This window comes from Thermobia domestica, chromosome 8 (genome assembly GCF_964235325.1).
Source record: "Thermobia domestica chromosome 8, izTheDome1.hap1.1, whole genome shotgun sequence".
Taxonomy (NCBI): Eukaryota; Metazoa; Arthropoda; class Insecta; order Zygentoma; family Lepismatidae; genus Thermobia; species Thermobia domestica.
Genome location: NC_137461.1, coordinates 36,563,130 through 36,576,297, shown reverse-complemented (window position 1 = coordinate 36,576,297; position 13,168 = coordinate 36,563,130). Strand labels below are relative to the sequence as shown.

Here is a 13,168-nt window from a genome sequence, read left to right as displayed (position 1 = left end):
GTAACTTTAGGTTAGTTTCGGGTAGAATATCGCTCATTTCTATTAATAGGCCTACTATGTTATCTCAGGTTAGTACATGTTAGTTTAGTTTACTTTAGGTTAGATTTGATTACGTTATGTTAAGCCTAAGTACTTGCATATTCCATTCTTCCCGTAAATTTTGCATTTTTTACGTACTTCTGCACCCCGTCTGCTGAACATTTACCAACTTAACTTTACATACTTTATTCAGTACCAAGAATTCGAGTCATTAAAGAACGGAAAACAATTGATGTTGGCAATACTACTCAATCTATCTTTTCAATTCAATTTTAGTAATCGATTTTGTAAATAAAACGGAATTTTCAATTTTAAGCTTCATTGTACTACCGCTTAGGCTAAAAGAGACGGTGAAATAATGACAGTGAATTATGAAGTAAGGTGTAATGGAAATGTGGGAGAAAACGGAAACATCCCACGGAAAGCCGCGGACACGATATTCTTTAACACAAACTCAAGTAGACGGTGACTAAACCGGGGATCCCTGGTACCAAAAGTGAGCACTCTACCACTTTTCTCAAATTATTTGAATTTGTAATTAATTTCCCTTTTTTGCTCCGTTTTTTCCCTTAATACAAAAGGACATTTAAAATCCCACATATGCTCTCTCATCCGGATCGAATCAGAAACCACGTAAACCAAAGTCACATGCGCTAGTCATATGACTAGCAATGAGAGTATCACTGATCATCCGTCCCCACCTCTCAGTCTTCTTTAAAAATAATTCGGTGACATGCCCTTTAACGTAAGTATAATAGTGAAAATATAACTATCTTCCTTTTCGATATACATTGAAATAAGTATGGATTCAACTTCGATCACTTCTAAACAATTAAGTAATTCAGTCGATAATTCATGTTTAGCAACGAGACTTACACAAGACGTAGACTCTGAGTCATACATATTCCTATAGAGAAAGGAACTCTGGTATATCGTACCGTATACGCCTTTGTAAGCCATATACGCAGGAGGGAGCTTCAAAATATGAATGAAGTTTTGCAAGTCTAGGGCAAGGGCGCCGATTCTGGGGGGCTCGCCCGCTTTCAAAGCTTATGTGGGCCCTCCTAGTGTATTTGTGACTATACAATGTTTGTCATAGTTTGAAGGCAATTTGTCTTGACATCCTCATATATATAACTTCTGCGTTTGAGTGGGCCCCCACAAATTTACAGAGAAATCGTCGCCCTTGCTACGGGGACCGAATTTACTGACCCCCTTGAAAATTGTACTACGTGACTTAACAATTGACTATTATCTATTTATTGTTGAATTACACGATTTTGAATTACACGTGTGACACCTAAGTATTTGGTGTGGTTTTGCATAACATTCCAGTGCTAGATCAACTTAAGATATAGTATAGTTTAAGAATATGAATTCGTTCTCTAAATGCTCGCAAAAGAAATAAATTGCATAACCATACCAGTGTCTCTAAATTTCGAAATTGTAAGCTGTTCTGAGAAAGTGTTCTTTCTGCCTTTTGCAATAATTTGAATACGAGTATTAGAGTTGCAAACAGTGGTTCAAAATTCTACTGTGAATTTTTCTCGTTTTTATATAATATCAGTAATTCTTTTGTTTTTGTGAGAGAAACAGATCAAATCCATCCCAGTTCTCTCCGATTGAATGCGTCTACGCACCCCAGAGCTTAGGCTCCGCTCTATTTCTACTTCTCTTGCAGCCGACCGAAACGAATTTTTTTCGTCAGGAAAAATGTTGTGTTACATTGGACGTTACATTGTATTTAAAACGCCAATGTGTGAGGCAGGCTATGTCTAGAAAGAGCCAAGCCAGAACACTTGTACAGAGAATAACTTTAATTATCATGATTTACATTATATTTCCAAACATCTCATAGACATTAATCAGGGTTGGAAACTCTATATTAAAATGTATATAATTTCTTAACTTGTTCCTCGTTCATATATGGTAATAAATTACCATATTTTTGCTTATTTTTTTTCTTCGTATTAATTCGGAAGACAAATGAATTTGGGACTACATAACAGAACCGCCCATGAGGATACCTTTTCACATTTGTGTAATAATTTATCAACGTTGTTGTTTTATTTTAAATTGTATGTGTGTACAGTGTACACCATAGTCTGTCAACATGTAGTACGTGAGACGCTGTTGTGTGTGGTACGTACAACTTGAACAATGGAATGATCGACGTAAAATCGTATTAGATGATAAAACATCATAACCAGTATCCAAAGAAACAGAATATTTGCATACGATGATAGAAAATATCATTATTTGTCCTTTTTTGATTGACAGCAAACTAGAGATGCAAAAAAGCCGGCTTTTTTGAATCGATGTTTTTTTTCACATAAAAAGCCGGCTTTTTTGGGAAAAAAACGAGAATTTTGGAAATTTTGGCTTTTTTCAACTTCATGATTTTTCTATCTAAATAGCTTTCTTATAGTATATTCTATAGTTAGATAAGAATTCCATGACCTGAATGTGATATTTCGCTCTGAAATTCACCATCAAGATGGATGGAGCACATGTTTTACGAATTAAAGCTAACATGAAGAATGTAGTATTTGATGGTAATTTTAGAGGCTATTTAACTTTATTTTAACTTTTGAGTTATCGACATCGTTTTTCTTCTCTAGTTTGTCATCCGTATTTCATTTCTAAGAGCTTTTAGTACTCTAGCTTCTAGCGCAAAAGTTAAACTTGCCCGTTTTTCTATTTATCCGTCAAAGCGTACGTTTTTCAATATATCCGTCAAACCGTACTTCAGCATTTCTGTTATACTGTAGCTGTGAAGTGATTTAGCAATAATTTTCCGGACACAACCTTGAATACCAATTTATACAAATAATCATTAGCCAGTGGCGTATTTAGGGGGAGGCTTCCGGGCTTAAGCCTCCCCCGAAATCTTACTTACTATAGTAAAGTATATGAAATATCTTGCAGAATTTTCACATTTTCAGGCAAAGCCCCCTCCCGAAACAAAATCGTAAATACGCCACTGTCAGTAGCGGATTTAGAAAAGTACTTTAGGAGGGTTTTTTCTGATTGTTTCGTTTCCTAAAAAGTCCTAATTTTATTTGGGAAGTGCTTGAAGTTTATGAGTACAGGCATAACTAATATTTCGTTTCGTTTATATGTTTAGCAATAATCTTCCGGATACAACTTTAAAAATCATTTTATACTGAGAATCAGTGGCGGATTTAGAAAAGTATTTTGGGAAGGGTTTCTTACTAATGTTTAGTTTTTTTAAACATTCGTAATTTTTATTTCACGGGAGCTTAAAGTTTATGAGTAAAGGCATAAATAATAGATATTTAGTTTGTTGCAGACATTCCGAACTTTGGGGAACGGGCTTCAGTCCGAAAGACCGCCCCCCTAACCTTCGCAAAACCGTCACTGCTGGTAATTAGTAATAATAACGATTTAAAAACAATAAAAAAGGAAGTCTTCCAACTCACAGTACACGCACTATTTCTACATTCACAGATGGAATGAAGAAAAGCTTTGTCAGAATGGTCGAATGCTGGTTGAATCCCGGACTTCCCGATAGAAGCGCAAAAGCTAATCACTCAGTCATGTTTGTTGTGCAGTTGTATTTAGCTTAACTTAAATATATTCCGTAGTCTTTTTTTTTGGGGGGGGGGAGTTCCGTAATGATATGTTGAATCCCTCTTGTTAAAAATTCAGAAAACTTGAGGATTGGGTAAACTGTGATGGTGGTTCTATAAAACTTAACTGTAGAATTTCAAGAATATACAGAACCAAAAGCTCTAGATGTGCAGCCTTTAAGTGTATCATATAAATCTAAGTATTTCTCTTATGTTTATATTTTAATTTTATTTTGTTTCAAAAAGAGGGTATGGAATATTTTGAAGTAAAAATACTACATACTATTTTGCTAGTTATTTGTGTATTCTTTAAAAAGAAGTGTTTACTTTTAGGGTTGGCTGGTTTACACCATCTTTTTTTTTTTTAATAACTGGTTTAAACCACAAAAATAAAAAGAATGAAAAATGTGAATCGTGTGAACTACATGGTAACATTTCCAGATATCAAACCACCTGCAATAGTTTCATTTCCCTTTCACCTTTTAATCAAGGTGTCCCATGTTCAATTCTCGGTCGAACCACAAACCTTCTTTCATGCGTAACCCAAGTAGCGGGTTAAATTAAATGTTAAATTTTACATGCAAAGAAATAACAGGATTTTCCCGTTATTGTCTTACATTTCAAGTAATGACGGGATTTTCCCAATGGCTAGGGCGGGAGATTCTCAACTTAAGAAATTTACTGACCGCACTTCTTTAAGCTTATGGGAGTTCTTCCGGCATAACCCCGCTGTTGCATAATAACATCAAGGCGAAACAAACTTATTTCTGTGAATATGTAATATAAATACATAAAGCAAAAAATCTAAGTCAAAAAAGCCTGGTTTAAACCAAAAAAGCCTGGTTTAAACATCCCCCAAAAAACAGGTTTTTGGCATTTTCAAAAACAACCACGGTTCTTGCCAATTCTGCTTACTTTTGTATATAGGAGGTTAAAAAATTCTTATTATATACATTGGTTAATCCTGTGGAATTCATAATGTAAATATGTTGAAGAAAAATTGTTTGAAATATTTTTTCGAAATTCATAGTTTATTTTCGATGTTTTGTATGATTATCAGCATCAACCACTAATTAAATGATTTTTTGTGTTATAGAGAAGCGATACAAAGTCTGTTTTATCAATTTAAAGCAGTATTTTGGAAAAAGCCCAAAATTTCCGAAGCAAAAAAGCAAAGCAGAAAAAACCGAGTTTTTTTTCAAAAAAGCATGTTTTTTTTCCGAGCCCTTGCATCTCTACAGCAAACTGATAGGTGATAGGTATTTTACAATGTTTTGTGAAGAGATTCTTCCTGACATTTGTAGTTTCCACACATACCTTTAATTGTGTTTGATTTCAATATTCCTAAAAGTGTCTAAAGCATGGATGGAATGTTAGACAACACTTACGTGAAACCTTTTCACAACGCTAGATTGGAAGACGAGGTGTGATCGAATGGCCTGCAAGATCACCCGATAAATCATTCCAGGATAACTTTCTATATAAGCACACTAAAAATAAGGTTTCTCATATCATATTACACACTCTGAAAGACTTAGAACATGCCATTTTGAACGAAATATGAAGACTTTCTCCTTATACGCTACAGCGTGCACTTTTCCACTTTTCACAACCGGACGGACTGCCATTTGTCAGACGATCGACGGATTGCATAGGGTGTAAGTAAATGTAATGCCCTGTTGTTCATGCTCTATGTGATTTAGTGCGTACAGTTACTCACAGGAATATTGTAAGCCTTCTTTCAAATAATTCTCATTTTTAAAATATCAAACATAGTACTCTATCTGGTAAAGGAATGGCAATAGGTAAAAAAAATGAGTTTAGATTCTCATTTGTAAGAAGATTTTTAGCCTAAATTGAGTATCAAACAGATCCCTTTCTATTTAAAAGGGTTATGTTGTATTCTATATTCCTGGATCCAAAATGGACACCATAATGTCAAAACCTTCATTCAATGCAGTTTTTACAGAAAATACACACTTGCATCGTTTTATTTTCCTTTGTCCATATGTCTCGTTATTAATTGCCTGTTCAGAAACTTTTATCTACTAGATATAAGTGTCAGAAGTAGCACACCCTTTCTCCTAAACGAATGAGATGAATAAGAAATGAATTCACATTCTCATTTTGTGGAACTAACATAGCTTAAATTTATGCATCACACATCCCCATTTCCTTTAAGAAAATATTGAGTGATATCCAATATGTCGATATTCATGATATATGAGATTAAGTTCACAGTCTCATTGAATGCTGTTTCTGCATCAATGTTCATTTACAACATTTGTTTTCATATTTCGTTCATGCGTATTGTTATAATTGGGCTGTTGCAATACATTTGACTAACCCTGTATACAGATTTACCAATTTGATCTTTCGACACAAATAAAACAGGTACATTAGACAGAATATGTTTCATTAAATAAATATTTTTTTATACTTTGACCTCATTTTTTAACGTAAGGCTTCTCTGACGGGGGCCGTTTTGTCCAGGATCCTTTTGTTGTTGGGTCATTTTGGCTGGGACCCTTATGACAGAACCTCTTTTAACCCGGGCGCTTTCGAAGCGGGACCGTTTTAACTCAGGCTTTGCCAAGGCCTTTCGATGAGACATCCATTCGGAGTATAAGGCAGTTTGTTTTTGGTCTCGTAATTTTCTTTGATTCATTTATTTGGTATAAAGTTTACTATTTTAATTTACGATTCTTTTTAAACTCGCTTCCTTAAAAGCTTTATGTTATAATTATAATGAAAACGAGTTTTGCGAATGTGAAACAGTCGAAGAGGAATACGATATTTTCGTATTATTTTGAGATTATTATTATTACTACTACTAATGATATTAGTGTTTTTTCAATTATTTCCTAAGTCAATAACAAGTATAACAAAGTTGGAAAGTAGCCAATTCGCTACTTGCAAAATTGTGATAATGAAACAATATTTGTTTCCGAACATATGATATTGTAAAGAAAATTGGTTACCAAACAGTGATGTTCTTATAAATTGACATCCACATTCCATACCCATTGGAATAACTATGCATAAGTAATTAGTAAGTAGTCTTAATACAATCTCTGACAGTAAAGTTCGGTGAATGAAGTCGCTCTGCTCGACCTGGCAACACTGGCGCAACAAAACACTGCACACGACCAGCCACAAGTGCCGCCATTGTGGACCCACCGTTGTTCAGTTTTGAGTCAACTGTGGTCTGTGTGAGACGCGTTATGCCAAACGAGTGTCAGTGTGTCTGGTTTCAAACTGATAACAGTAAAATGAACGAACAAAGCACCAATTTGTAGTTTTGTTTTAAGCTTGGTAAGACACCGAAAGAAACCCATGATATGCTGGTGCAGATTTGTGAAGATGAAGCAGTTTTCTTTGTATGTTTACGAATGGTTCGGCCGTTTTCGATAAGGGCGGGATTGTGTTTTGATAACCCCTGTAGCGGAAGGCCGACAAGCTCTCGCACAGACGAAAACATTGAAAAGGTGAGGGCATTAATCACATACGATCGCCGATTAACTGTGCAAATGATTGCTGAAGAATTGAACATTAGCCGTGAATCTGCGAGACGTATCCTCACCAACGACTTAGGGAAAAGGAAAACGTTTTGTCGACTCGTGTCACGTTACTTGACTGATGACCAGAAGCACGCACTTGTTCTTGCCGCACAATATTTTATCGCTATGGTGGATTAAAAGCGAAATTTCCTGAACTGTATTGTTGCTGAAAATGAATTCTGATGTGTGAGGCACGATCCGGAAACAAAATGCCAAAGCATGGAATGGCATCCTCCTGCATCGCCTCTTCGGAAAAAGATCAAAGCAGAAAAATCACGCATCAAAACAATGTAAACCACTTTTTTGACAGTAATAGCATAATCTGCTAGGAATTTCTATCTGAGGGAACGACATTGAATGCTGGTAGGTACGTTGAAATTTTGAGAAGTCTTATGGAACGTGTATAAAGGGTACGACCGCAGTAATCAGAAGAAGGTTCATAGTTTCTGGTTCATGACAATGTTCGCCTCACACAGTCAATATCGTCAGACAATTCCTGGCCCAAAAAGGGGTGGTGCAAATTGACCATCCACCATACTTGCCAGATCTGAATCCTTCTGTCTGACTTCTTCCTGTTCCCATGCCTAAAATTTGCGTTGAAAGGAAAGAGATTTCACGATATTCCAGACATCCAATGAAATGTGATGACGCTCCTAAGCACTATACTGAAAGAAGACTCCTCAAAAAGTTTCCAGGACATGTACAGACGTGCTCAGAATTGCATACCTGCGGAAGAAGACGACTTCAAAGGAGAGTAAGGTAAATTTTATTCATATTGTATCTATTTTCTATTTACGGGATCATTCACCGAACATTATTAAAAAAGGATGTATATGCTGAAATGTAGGTAATAGGTACAGTATAAGTTGCAAACACACAGATTTCATCGATTCAGTTTAACTGCCTTTTATTTATGTTATCCATACCTTACAACAATTGTATCAAGTTGAAATATAATTTTCACTATTGAATGGTAATCAAGATTTCTAATGTTATGACTAGATCTTTGTTAATAATAATTCCGATGTTTATGTATATGATATAGTACCGTAGGGAAATTCAATATTCCGTTTTTAATCGTCTAATGACATTCTTTGTCTGAAGTCTACATTTCCATTATTATTTAACCCCAGAACCATGGGAATCCTGAAACAAACGAACAAAACAATTAATACTCTAATATTGGAACATCTGGTAAGTAATCTTTATTTAATACACTTTTGTAAATAAGTACAGTTGAAAAAAATATCAGTCCAAAGTACAGGTGAAAGAAGTATCAGTGCAAAATGAATAAGTGAATGAACCTCAAGTTACGAAGAAGCTATTGCAGATCATCTATATCTTGTATCAATATTGTAACTTTCTATTTAGAATTTTTTGTATTAGGCTAGAGTTATAAGTTAGTTTTCTTGTAGATTTGCTTTTAGTAAAATACAATGAGCTTAAAACTTCTTTCTGCCATTATCCATATCTTTATGAAGTAATTCTTCATTTATTAATTAGGATGCTTACTTTCGGTACAAGAGATTCCGTTAATACACACAATAATTTTGATTCTTAACCAAAGTTTTGACTTATAATGCGTAAAAAATTAGAGATTTTTAAGAATATACGAAGGGAGGCAATGTAAGAAAATTGAAGTGTTTTTAATAATAGGAAATATTTAAAAGAAAGAATGTGGAAACGCGCTAAATTAACTTCCAGGTGAAAAGCAAAGTATATAAGGGGCAGCTTAACCAAAGATCGTTTTGTGTTTTGTGTTTTAGAATTTTTGTAATATTCAAATTTGGAGTTGATAAAAAATTAGTTTGGTGTTTACGTAATCAACTCATTTAAGTGTTTTCAAATATTCTAAATTTTTCGTATTGCTTTAGAATACCTTCATTTTTACTTTCGTTAATTTTAACTCTTATTCGGGTAATTAGTAATTTAACGCCATACGTTTGTATGAAATATTAATTTGTTAAAGTTATCTGTCAATAAGACATGACAAGTATGTGAGAGAATTGTTTTCAAAGAAGTACCAAATCATGAGATACTAATTGCAATTTTCATGTAAAACAAGGCTTAACGTAACCAAATATGCCCAATTGAATATAGCTATTGTAAACATAAGCGGATTTACATTATTTATTTGACATTTCTGTGTATTCATATATCGTTACTCTTCGAAATGGATCTCACAAAGAACAAACTAATTAATTAGGGATAGCTTTTAAACAATAAACATTTTCAAATATAAAAATCAATATTCTCTAAAAGAAGAATTATGAAGAGAGTGGACCGATCTCGATTATATAATACTGCTAAATGAACTAGATAACTATTATAAGTCTAGCTGAGTATCCGTCTGAACTATAGAAACAAAAGCATATGTTTCTAATGAAACAAAATAAGTAAAAAAAATAGAGAATATAAACACTACGGTCTCTAAAAATAGTGACTTACCCCACATCATGTTAGCTGTCTGCATGTTCTCTCCTCTCTGTTGTTGTTGCAGAGGAATTCTTTGAGGATATGGCATTGGTATAGGAACAGCCAACGCAACACAAACAATAAGGGCGAGGAAAATGAAGACCTGGAAAACAAACACACAGAGATTTTAATGGAAAAGATTGTTTTACAATACATGGAAGATATTGCGTTTTGTACTTTCCAGGGTTTAAATTATATATTTCAGTATTACGTATGTTAAAAATATTTTTTATATTAAGGTATTATGAATCGGACGGCACCGTTGTACAATATTCCAGCTCTGTTCGAAAAGTGGAGAAAAAGTGGTGACAATAAAATGTTCTTGAAGAGCAAATCTTGCATGACGGTCTCTGCGTTAGTGTCAGCCTTATCGGGTCAAGTCCTGGCCGTAATCTTTTATTATGTCGTCGTTGTAGATGTGAAATATTGTATGTCTAATTTATTCATTTTCCAGGAGATGAGAAAAACGTCACTACACCTACGCGTATTCACAGTATTAATATATGTAGAACGTGCTTTATCCTTTAAAAATACGCTGATACAGCTGCTGTCATTACAGCACATATGGAATAATACGTTGAACTCATTACCATACGAGGTATTACCTGAAGTTACCTTCTATCGACGTGGAAGAAAACACTGTAATCTATTGTTTCTCAGCAATCGATGTCTTGTGACGTACGAGGATTTACTTCATCATCATCATCATCATCTTAGGTATTCTGCCGTTACTGGCAGGCCACTTGCTGCAGCTGAGAAGCTTCTATGCTCCAAGGTCCTCCATTAACCTCTTCATTTCACGTATGTCATTTCTGTTTTTATATCATCCATTAATTGTAGTCCCCTTCGCCTCCTCGCTTTCTTTCCCATAACCATACCTTCTAGGACGTCTCTCATGATAAACTTTCTTCTTACGCAATGTCCAAACCAGTTTCTTTTCCTCTACTTGATAATATCTAGAAGTGTTCTTTTCACCCCCACCATTTCTAACAACCTCAAATTCGTTTTCCGCTCGACCCACCAAATTCTTTCCATTCGTCTCCAAACCCACATTTCGAAGGCTTCCAGTAGTTTTTCATCACTATTAAATAATGCTCACGTTTCCGCCCCATACAGTACAACACTCCACACTAAGCATTTTATGAGTCTTTTTTTTTCTTTCTCAACTCTTCATTCAATGTCCTACAAACAGACTTTTCTTTCTCCTAAAGGCTTCTTTCGCCGTTCCCATCTTTGCTTTTATTTCAAGTTTGCACTTCATGCCATTACTAAGAATATTATCCAGATATCAAAACCTATTCAGTTGTTCTATTTTCTCCCCCCCCCCTCACTTGTATATTTGACACAGACCTCTTCGTTCCAATCACCATGGTTTTTGTCTTTGTAACATTTATTTTCATCCCATATTCTTCAAAAGCCCATCCTCAGATTTTCTAGCATTTTATTGATTTCCTTTTCAGATTCTGCAACAAGTTCCATATTATCTGCAAATCTTATTCATCTAATCATTATACCTCCTACCGAAATGCTGGAATCATCACATAGACCCTTTTTCACTATCTCTTCTAGATAGACATTAAATAGTGTTGGCGAGAAGCAGCATCCTTGTCGAGCTCACCTTCAAATTGCACTCTCTTCCGTCAGTTCTTCCCCTACCCTAACACATATTTGTTGGTTCATAATATATAAGTTTCTTATGAGTCTTCGATCTTTTCATTCCAACCCTATCTTCTTTAGAACTCCGAACAGCAATTCCTAATTCACGCGGTGAAAAGCTTTTTCTAAATCACAAGTATTTACTAGAATTGGGTTATTGTTTTCTCATTGGGTTCATGCCAAATACTCAAATTTGCAATAATTGGACATACGAGATGTCAAATCTTAAAATAAGATACGTATTTTCCTTTACGAAGGACATGAAAGGTGTGGTAGAACGTAAACCACAAAAAGTAAAACTTAAATAGATACATTAGGAACTTCATAGAAATTGAAATTGACGCATTATTATCAGATTTGATAATAGCACTATTTCGAACGTTCTTTAATGAAAAATAATATTCTAATTTTTTGATTAATTGATATCTTAAGGTTTTCTCGGAATTAACATATCAGATTATTTAAACGAAAAAGAATATTAAAGTACAAATTTTAGTAATAATTCCCGTAAAGAAATTCAATAAATATTTTGATGTACTCTTTTCTATTTTTTAAACTTCAACGTTCATATTCTGCTATTCTAATTTCAGTACAAATATCACTTAGATTGCATGTGATCTTAGATAGTTCACACAATTTAGAGGCAGAAGCAATTACTAAAATCAACGTTAACATTTAGAGGAACAAATTATAATTCTCTGGTGTTTACTTGTGTAACTTTCCTACCTTGGTAAACATGATGTTTCAGGTGTTTGTCTCTCTACTTAAGATAAGACTTTATGTAAAAAACAGTTTTTTACAACATAATTTATATGTAATTCAAACCTTGAGAAACCAACACATGATGGAGTTTCCAGTCAAGTGTAATTACATGTGAAACTTAATAATTGTATTATTAATTAGGTCCGTTAGACTGAAAGCATACACTGATTTCAAGGGCTACTGTAACAAACAGTTATGATTCACAATTAACACTTGATTTCCCTTTCAATATTCTTATTTTAATTAATTAAGTAATATACAGTTTAAAATAACTGTATGTTAAATATAACATGTAAGGGATAAGATGACAAGAGATGAATATTAATTATCAGGATATTACTATAGTCATTGGAACAAGATGATGAAACTCTTAATACTGTTAATGTTAGTATCGTAGTTGTGTGTATGTTGACGAATTATTCTGTGATGCGTAGACTAAACTGGGATAAAGAAGCGTCTTTCGTATTTTGACCCATTTTGTAACAATACACTATTCTATTTTAAGATAAGGTACGTTTTTTAACTATCGTTGTAACTGAAAACTGGACAAGTAGAGTAAACTTGAGAGTAAATAGAGTAAACACATAAAGTATAAAAAATACTACCAACAATAAACCACTACTCTTCGATTTTTTCCCAGAGATATAGTTCATAGCACAGTATAAAGATGTTATTGAACAATTGATTTTTGAAATAAACAAATTCACTAGATCTGCTTTTGAGAGAATCACAAATTTGGTTGTCACCATTCAGTAAACTGTACTTAACTTTTGGGTCAGGAAGACAATTCGAAAAAAATTGAACCTGGAGAATCACATAAGGATCTTAATTTTATAATTTCATCTCAATACGTTGAATGTTGTGGCATCTAGGCGAATGTATATACATCACGACGAATAATCGAACATATGTTGGAAAATATTTTTTCGTATATGTGGGACATGAAATGTGTAAATGAGTTCAACTCCTGAAATATTTCTTTTTTTATTTAGCATACCATAATTTCTTCTCCCTTTTTGTTGTTAGAAAGTAAATCTTATTCTAAAATTCCAAAGGCGAAAATAACACAAACCAGTGAAAAGC

The 13,168-nt window shown here is 34.0% G+C and overlaps 1 long non-coding RNA gene across 1 annotated transcript; it reads right to left on the bottom strand.

Annotated features, from left to right (window-relative positions):
* Positions 1 to 8,082: 8,082 nt before the first annotated feature.
* Positions 8,083 to 12,095, bottom strand: LOC145691639 (uncharacterized). Its single transcript, XR_014132452.1, has 3 exons — positions 12,050 to 12,095; positions 9,641 to 9,770; positions 8,083 to 8,338 (listed from the first exon to the last, which is right to left on the bottom strand). It is a non-coding gene; the product is annotated as an uncharacterized LOC145691639 (long non-coding RNA).
* Between the last annotated feature and the right edge of the window lie 1,073 nt (positions 12,096 to 13,168).